Here is a 9,853-nt window from a genome sequence, read left to right on the forward strand (position 1 = left end):
GTTGGGGGCAGAACGCATTCTGTATTTGGGGGGTGATGACGGTGCAGCCCCATCATTGTCAGAAAAGATGCAGAACAGCACAGCCCTAAGTCCCTGAGCAGGAGGAACTTGTGTTGTCCATGGCTGAGACAGTGTGCAGCAGACTGTTAAGAGAGAACTGCAGGACACAGCATATTTTGTGTCTTGCTCTTGTCCTTTATTTCACCCTCCCTTGAGGAAAGGCAGGATGTTAACACATACCACAGAAGAACACATTTTGTCTTACCTTTGTCAAAAGATCAGGAGAGAGAGAGAAAGGCAAAAGACAACAAAATGGGAGTGTGTGATGTGATGCTCCTGTTCCTCTACAAGGAACAACCCAAATCCTGGGGAGAAATCAGGAACACTCCCATTAACTTCGAAGAGATGCTGTAATACATGGGTGTCCAACCTTTTGCTTTTCAAGGGCTGCAAGCAGTGAAGTGGAATTGTCTTGGACCATAAGTAACTCTGAAAGTAATGCTTCGTATTTATTTCCATGAAAAGTACAATAAATACAGGCAGCACAATAACATTGTTTGAAAAAGCAAATTCTCAGCTATAAAACACTGTCATCACATTAGCGATGCATTTTTGCCAGTGATGAACAAAAGCCTGCATGCTGTAGTAAAAAAAAGAGGTGATCCACTGTTGCTTTTGCCACTGCTGAAACACAATATGCACCCACACTGCTCACACCCACTGTTTGATCTCCATCAATGCTCAGAAAGTGTCCAGGACTGTCAAAGGGTGCCTTTTTTTTCCGCATGGAGGAATTCAACGATCCACCTTTGCTTCATCTGTACTTCCATGTCAGATGCCACTATATCAGATTGCCCCACACAGCAATGACATGTCAAAGGGTACAGGAGAGAAGGTTCAGTCTCTACTGCCATCCCACCACCGTCCACCTCTGACATCACAGACCAGCAAAATAATACAGGAGGCATTACTTTTGGAGCAGCTCCTATAAAATATACAATACAAAAAAGAAAAGAGCAACAGAACCATGTGGGATGTTTGACCTTCTGTTTGTGCAGCTAATGGATCAGTCCAGTTCGAGGGCAGTGCTTGCAATTCTCAGTGAGGTTTCAAGATGCTCGTCAGAGATTTTGGATGAAATTTTACTTTTTCTGCACTTCATCCTTGAAAACAGTTGTTCCCAAATGTACACAGCACCAAAAAGTGATGACATGAATCAGGCATGATTGTGAAGTGAGGGATATTTCTTCCTGCCAAGATAGGGATTATGGAAGTCCAGTAGAGAGACACGATCAGATTTTTGAGTTGAATACCTGATTGCAACTCAACGCAGCCATTTGAAAATGTGCAGCTCATGCATTTATACCAACTGAAAATGGTATCACAAACATAAATCGCTACTTTTCTGGCAATCTGGAATCCCATTCTCAAATTCCTTGGTCACAACGGGAAGCAGGGCTGTGCACCCTTCGCTGCTGGGAGCCCCGTGCCCACCAGCCCGAGCACCAGGACGCACGCAGCGCTTTGCCATCCATCAGAGCCCTCCGAGAGAAGGGTGAGTGGAATTCCCCGCGCCGCCACGCAGCGGCACTCTCCCCATGCATTTCCCAGAGGTACAGCCGCATTTCTTCTCCATTAGGAACGTATCCGTGCAGACAGGGATTTCGGAAAGCAGTGGTAACAAACACACGCAACGTGGAGCCAGCGGAGATGGTCAAACGCCTGCACGAACAGCGCGAGCATTTAGCTGCTTGCAAGCTGTTAGAAATCATATGCTAGGAAAATTGGATTTAAAAATTGCTTCTAAATCTGTTCTTAGAATTTAATTTTATTGTCTCTCCTCCCACCTTCTTCTCTACGCGCTGCTCTCTTGCTTTTCAGTTGTCTGGCTTCACCTTTTTGAGGTGCTTCGTGCCGCTTCTGTCTTCTGCAACTCTGGAAGCTGAACTCTGATATCCAGCAAATCCTTTCTTCTCCCTGTCCTCTCCCTAGGGAAACGTGCACCCACCAGAACACCTCAGTGGCAGGCATTTCCCATGGGTTTATTCAAGGTGGGAACAGTATACAGATAGGACTGCTGCAGAAAATAGCACTGGGCAACAGAGAGTGATGGAAAAGCAGGGATCACTGGAAAAGCGTTCTTCGCACAGGCTTTCCTGATAAGCATTGTTTTTTCTTCTTAATTGGTGAAAGTCCAGGGACAAACATAGGCTTTGATCTTGATGACCTAAATGCTGCACACTCATTGCACAGAGATCAGCTGTCAGAGCTGATATTTGTGATGATGCATGTGAATGAGAGATGAACCTGATGTGATGCAAAGAATCTTGCTCTGCCTGCCTGCTTGATCTCTGGCTGGGACTGTGTGCTTCCAGCAGGTGGGAGGCTTCCAGCAGGCAGACCTGCCTGATCATGATGAAAACTGCCCACCCCAATCCTTTCCCCAGCTCCTTAAACTATAGATTCCTTTCAGGGGGGTTGCAGATAGCAACTTGGTTGTATTTATTCTCCAGTAAGACAGACAGCAGCTGACTACCTGCAGCCAGTGCTCTGAGCCCCGCGCCCTGGTGCTTCCTGGTTCCACCTTTTCACTCTCCCATTTACCCACCCCTGATGAACGGCTTCGTGCTGTGATGATGGATGAGAAAGGTGAGTCTATAGGTGATGGTGAGATGCGGCAGAAAAGTACACAGTACCTGTAAGGTTCTAAGGGCAGAGAGGCCTCCAGAAAGGGTCCTATCAGTTTCCAACCATTTCTGATCAGTCTCCACCTCTGCAGCTGCCAGTTCAGATGAGCTAGGCTATCTGCCAGCCACCCAAGCAGAAGAATCCCAGATGCCTACAGAGATAAAAAAGATGATCATGCACGTACAGTACAAATACCAGTGACAGCGATCCATCTGGGTGAAGAAGCTCTCTCCACAGCCAAACCTCTGTTTGGAGGCTGAGCCAGAACAGTGACTCCAACAATTGCCACAGAGGATTTTACCTAGAGGGATTTGCCTGCCCTTTTCTGGTAAGAAACTTGGGTAGGAGAGCAAGATTCCTTAGGAGAGACAAATCTGTCACATCTGAGAAGAGTCACTCTAGAACACAAGAGAAGCACGTTCGGGTTAGTTTGGGCTGAGCTTTTCTTGGGAAAGTTCTTGGTTTTGCATTGGGAGAAACAGTGGACAGACAGAGGCTACTCATGCTCCTCCATCCTTCCTATAATCCTTGTCATGCCTGTCTCTTCCAAGCTGAAGGTGACTTCTTGTTTAATTCTGAACAGAAACCACTCCAGGAACTCAAAGCCCTTTATGTGCACAGCAAGGACGTCCTCTCTGCGTGCCTCACTTTGGTTATTTACATGAAATTCCATCTGCCATTTTACTGCCCATTCATTCCGTCTCAAAGCTTTCCAACAGTAGTTCACTGCTGACCATTGTCTTTGCAGTCCTGAATAGCTTAATTTTATCAGCAAAGTTTGAAGCTCACTGCTCACTTCTGAATACGTTCTGCAGCACAGGCTCCAGCACAGACCTGTGCAGCTGCCCTAGCAACATCCTTCCACTCACGTAACGTTTCTCCCATTTTCTCCTACTCTCTGCTTCCAATCTCTTTGCCAGTCATTTACACGGCTTAGAACCTTCTCTTCTAGACAATGCCTGCTCAGCTTCCCAATTTTGTTAGCCAGAAGTCTTATAGAAATCCAGTATCGCTCATATCTACATATTCAGAAATCAGAGGCTTGCAAGCCAAACCTCTAGTCTCTGCAGAAATCATGCTGATTATTCCCAGACTGTTTGTATTTATCCCTTTGTTGACTATTGTTTTCCCTATTATGACTTTTACTAGTTTATATACTATATATGCCAAGCCTTCAGTTTCTGAGGTCCTCCCCAAACCATTTTTTAAAGATTGATGTTGTATTTACCCACCCTCCATGCTTCAGGTGCCAGAAAATTTTTAAGAGAAATGTTACACACTGCCTTTGGCAATTCAGCTATTTCATCCTTGAGTTCCTCAGACCTCCGGTGAAACCTTCCAGTCCTGGCAATTCATTAGCATTCGAGACTGCTCAAATGTTCAATTCCAGATCCAAATCACAAATCTGTTTTGCCAAGATTTTATGTTCTGTGACAGAGTAGGGGAGCAAGAAGAAGCTATCAACATGCTCACAAAGCAGCCAGGTGAAAGACATTGGAACAAAAGGAGGGCTACGAGAGCTGGTTACAGAGCCACATGCACATCTTCCTACACACATCTTCCCTCTCACATACCCCGAGTGTGGGAGTGGGCCTCCCCACAAACGTACTGTACTGAAGAAGAAGCAGAGAAGCTAAACGACATTTCTCCACTACTAATATATGCCAAAGCCATCTTGCAGTAGTAGCTGCTCCACGGGCCATGAAAGGGCTGTTTTCAAGTAGTTCTCTAGTGCACTGATTTGACCAAGCAAAGCATTTTGCCAATTGGATGGTTATCTTGGAACAGATGCACATCTTTCAGGTTAACCTGTCTGGCCTGATCACATCAGCTGCCCCATTAGAGAGCAGAGCCCTCTGTGGTCTTTCTCACCATCAAACTGGGCTGCTAAGATGAATGGACAGATGATCACGTTCAAAGACAGGCAGAAAAGGAAGGTAACACCAGTTGTATTTATGAAGCCTTTACACTGTGAAAGCTGAAAGAGGAGTTGTCATTTCACTGCAGAAACATGTATCAAAGACCTTGCCCACTTACAGACCAGGAAGGGTGGGACAGGAGTTACGCTGACCAAGCTCTGCTGGCCTTCCTCATCCCTCTGTCACCCCCAGCCATTGCTCCTAGCAGCACAGCTTGCCCCACAGTCTGGAGGTGCAAGATGGCCACTTTTGTGCAGGCATTTCACAAACAGAAAACAAAAAGATAAAACAAGTCTCCCCTGTGCTGCACTCCACTCCTGACAGCAGGCTCTCCTGCCAGTACATCAAAGGCAAAAAGTGAGCAGCCCAGACCTGGTCCCTGGGAGCATGATGCTGTGAGAGGTCCAAATCCTTATTTCACAGCCCAAGGGCTGCAGGATGAGTCTCCTGTTGCAGGGGAAGGGCACGCACCCGCTGCTGAGCCCTTGCAGACAGAAGCACTGCATACAACCTCACACCTCAGAACCCAGGCTCTATTTTGCCTGTACTTGGTGTCCCAGCCCTGTTCCTCCTTCCTGGTATTTTAGGGATTCTCTGCAAACCTTCCTTTACCTTTTTCACACTAGGGACTCTGGGAATTCTTCACACTCCGAAAGGGATGCCCCAGTTCAGCTCCCTCTTGACACACACATTTCACATATAGCCCCTTATTCCGCTTAGTTCTGTTTTCCCACCTGGACTTTCAAGTTCCCCCTTACCAAGGACGTCAGATGCCCCGGATTTCACTTTTTTATCTCAGTGCCAGCTGCCAGCTACACTGAGCAGGCTGGACCTCTTTTCGCTCTTCAACCAAATCAGTCATTTTCTGCCCAGAAATCAGCCCTGGACATCGCAGATAATCAGGCGCAGCATCCAGCGGTAGCTTGTCACAGGCAGATAATGCAGAGGCAGGTGTTTCTTTACTCTTTCACCTTGCTACTTTAATAGCCAGATCGAATATGGCAACAGCATTACAAGAACAGAAATAAAGTATCAGCAACCTGGTGCTGGGCTGGTGGGAGATTTCCATGGCTGGAGGTGAGACAGGGGCTTTGAATTTTGTTACCTGGATTCCATTCCAGTCAAGGTAGAATTCAGAATTCATGTGTACCAAAAGATGAAAAAGGACAAAAAGAATGATCCTGGGGAATAAATAAATAAATAAATAAATAAATAAATAAATAAATAAATAAATAAATAAATATATCTTAACACATCTATTTTGAACTATAACCTCATCCAAAGCAGAGAATGGAGTCTTTAGTCTGTTATCCAGGCCTGAAGCATGCTATTCCCAAAGAATGCAAAGGTTGAGGCACGAAGCACAAGGCTACATATAAGCTCTAAGTGCCCACAGATCAGTTGCCATATACTGTTGAAATTATGCCATTCTGGAGTTGGGCAGTCCCCTGCTAGCACCAAGACAATGAGAGAAATCTGTTGTGCAGCCTGCTTGAAAGTTAAGGAAAGGCAGTAAACATATCCCTCAAAGCAATCTGTTTTTCTGATAATTATCTCCTGCTCCCAGAGACCTCTGGGTTTATCAGACAGGTAGCAGCATCTGGCTCTTTGGAATGGAGTTCATCCCTTACTGCTGCAGCCTTCCCTTGGCTAAGCACTGCTGCTTGGAAGCCTGATGCCCGGCGTTCTGCAGGCTGCCAGGCTGGGAACGGCTCGCTTAACCCCGTAATCCAGCAAGGTGATCCAAGCAGGAAGGGGCAGAGCAGACCCAACAGGCAGCATGCATGCATGCCATGCAGGAGCCCCAAAATCTCCAACTCTTTTCTAAAGGAAATCACATGGAGATCTGACCTGGGGTTCATCTGCAGGGGAACAAGTGACTTTTCTTCTCCAGCCCTTCCACTCCTACAGCACAACGGTGATGTGAATCCTCCCCAGCTGCTTCACATCCCAGACCCAGGACTGCTCCCTCTGGCACAACACGAGGCCATCCCTCCTGCATTCCTACCATGTCCATGGCAGAGCTGTGGCACGGCACTCGCTACGGCTCCTCGTTACTGCTCAGAATTTTCCATTGCCCTCTGCAGCCCTCATGGTTATTATGCTCTCATCGCCTGGGCAAGCGAACTCAATCTTCGCTTTTCTGATTTTCCATTGTCTGTTTATTAGATGGACCCTTTGTGAACTCAGCAGTTCACACTCTCCTGTGGTGCCAAGTGTAAAATTAATATTGACTAAAAAATCTGGGCACCTCTTTCTGTCCAGAAAGGAGACATTTCAAATTAATGGGAATGTTACAGTGTTTCACACCCACTGTCATCCTTCTGAAACCACAGGGCTCATTTCTAATTGCAGGCATTAACTCTTAATGGGCTTTCTTTGTTTCAGGCAGGTGCTGCCCCACCAGCCCTGTGCCCACGTGTGGCCTCGGCTGGTACAAGGGGTAACAGCCTGTTTGGGCACGGGCTGATGAAACAAACCTTTTTGTTAAATATCAACAAATAACCCCAGAAGGAGCTTCTGCCAGCTCAGAAATTAGAGAGAAATCGTCTGTCTGTGAAGCATCCTCTTGCTGAGGACACCCATGCCGTGAAGGCCATTCACTATGTCTCTCTCCAAACATTGCCCCACTTCCCCAGAGAAGTGCCTGTATCTCCTACCTGGCGTTGCTGCCCCAGCACCACAGGGAGCTGGCCCAGAACACAGCACAGCTCCCTGCTGGGCCGTGGCCCTGCCAAGCCTGACTCCACAGTGGGCCACGTCCTTGTCTCACCAATCCCAGCATGAACTAATCCCAGAGGCAGGAATGCCTCTCAATCAGGCTGTCCTCGGGTTTTAGAGGTGCTGGCAGTCAGGTTTGGGTTCGGTGCATTTCCACAGGCACTTATGGCTCAGTAATAGATTGGGGTTGTCAGTGATGGATCAAAATCCCCCCAAGGAGCTTTCAAGGAACACAGTCCAGGGACGAAAAGAGGATTAGTGAGATGCTGAACATGCAGCCATGATCTCAGGCAAAACAAATCTTGTTCTTGCATTCATTGCACTCCCTAACCCCTCACAGGCAGCCTCTTGAAACACACAACATAAAGCAATTACACTGCCACAGCACTGGTACCGCTGGTACCTTTATGCACTTGCACAGGAAGTGTACAAGGGAAGTGCTCAGACTCTGTTATCACTTCAGACAGCAATAGCAGCATGAAACATTTGAGGAACGCTGAGCTAATGTAACCATTTTTTTCCCGTTGTTTTTCCCACTTTCATACACGTGCCAGCTCAGACCAGCCTGCTTAGAAGTCTCCGGTATCACTGCTTTTACTTTCAAGAGGAAAATAATGCTGGATAAATGTTTGTTCTCCAACAAAACCAGACTGAGCAAGTGATGGGGCCAGAGGTGCAAGGCTCCCCTGCTCACATGAAGTACATTAAGGACTTCAAGCCACACTGCAAGCAGAGGGGTGGTGTAGCATGAGTGCTCCTGTGAGAGGACTGAAGCTTGTCACATCACTTGCCAGTGGGCAACCAAGAACAGAGCTGCCACCCCCAGCCACAACAGGGAAAACACAGCCCCTTTCAAAAGAAAATAAAATTAAGAGACACACAGTCTCTAATGCTTCACCTGTGGATACTTAAAATAATTGGATCTGGACAGATTAAAGGCAAACAGCAGTTGCTCAGATGAATGTAGTGTACTAGATGGATCTACAAAAGTACTTGATTTTCAGATTATACCAGCCATAAAAAATATGGATCTCAGACTGCTGTCAGGAGAGGACTGTGAATGAATGCTTTCCAAATGTAGCGTCAGACTATGGCAACTCAACACAGGCACCTGATAAGCAGGACAGCGTGCACTGATGCCCTGCCCAGCTGAGCTGCAGGTGTACAGCTCCATCCTGAGCACCGCCAGGAGCACCTGCAGCCATACATACCCACATCCCATCCTGCCTACCTTCCTAGAAAAGTGGCAAATTTCAAAATGTGTGACTGGCTCAGCTTTTCTCACATCACAGACAACAGTAAAGACAAAGTTATAGCTTTTGAAATCGTCATCCTATGGCTCACAGGAGGATACATAATAGTGAAGACGCACAGAGAGATAAAAGACTTCATGCAGTATGAAGGACTTCACTTTGCTCAACCAAAAATTAAAAGTGTCCTTTGAGAAAAGTAGCAGATTTTTCATCTTGAAAGATCTTAGAAATGGAAAAACAAGCACTCCAAGCTCTCCCATCCCTTTATGATAAATCAGCCTGAGGGGCAGATTCCTTCTCCTGTGCAGTCCCTTGACAACCCAGCAAATCATATGGGCAAGATGCTGGGAGGACAAGTGAGGACCAGCTGGCTGCTGGTACCCAGAGAGCAGCCCCTCCAGATCAGGGCAAGTCAGTCATGCTGCCCACCCGACGAGGACCTTTCTCCAGCCCCTCCTCTCTATGCTCAAGAAGCAAAGAAACTGAAGCTTTGAGAAGACAGAACCGGCTCTCCTGCTAGAAAAACAAATGTCAATCTTGGCACAAAATGCGAACAGTCCCCAGGAAGATGAAGCTAAGCACATGAGTGGGTGATGGCAGGACCAGACAAATGAGAAGTTTACTGAAATACAGCTTACGATTCACTGCTTTTCCTTCTTTGGATGAAGACAAAACAAGCAGGGAGGACCCTGTCTGTGCTTGGTATGACCAGTATTTGACAGTTGTTTCGTTTGTTGATACGTGGCTCAGACTTTTATGCTATCGTGCAAGATGTGAAAGGCACAATTTATTCAGCAGTTGTTTATGACTGAAGAAGGTAAACTTCTTCAATAACCATTCAGTAATGATTAAGACGTTAGATTTTAAAGCTCTAGATTGCAATAATCTTTAAAAATAGATTGCTTTCTTTTGCATTGCTGCAGGGCAGAGGAAAGGTGGTTAAAGGCACCTTAACTGCACTTCCACTCCTAGCATGTTTTTAAGTCATACTCTCACTACAGTTCTGAAGTTTCTAATGTTCCAGTTGGAGGGAAGTACTCTGAACTGTAAATCAAACAAACAAAAAAACAAAAGTGTTTCCTGAAATGAAATGCCAAATAAATGGGCTAAAGGGGTTAACATTCACACAGCACAGCAAAGCACAGCTTCATGTATTGCTTTGGTGTGGAAAGCTGTCCCAGAGCATCCCACATCTGAGTGGTCCAGGCTCAGAACTGCTTCACTGTGACAATCCTGCTGCCATACATGATGCAAACAGGTCCTTGCTAGCTC

This window comes from Phasianus colchicus, chromosome 11 (genome assembly GCF_987193195.1).
Source record: "Phasianus colchicus chromosome 11, bPhaCol1.hap1.1, whole genome shotgun sequence".
NCBI classification, from domain to species: domain Eukaryota; kingdom Metazoa; phylum Chordata; class Aves; order Galliformes; family Phasianidae; genus Phasianus; species Phasianus colchicus.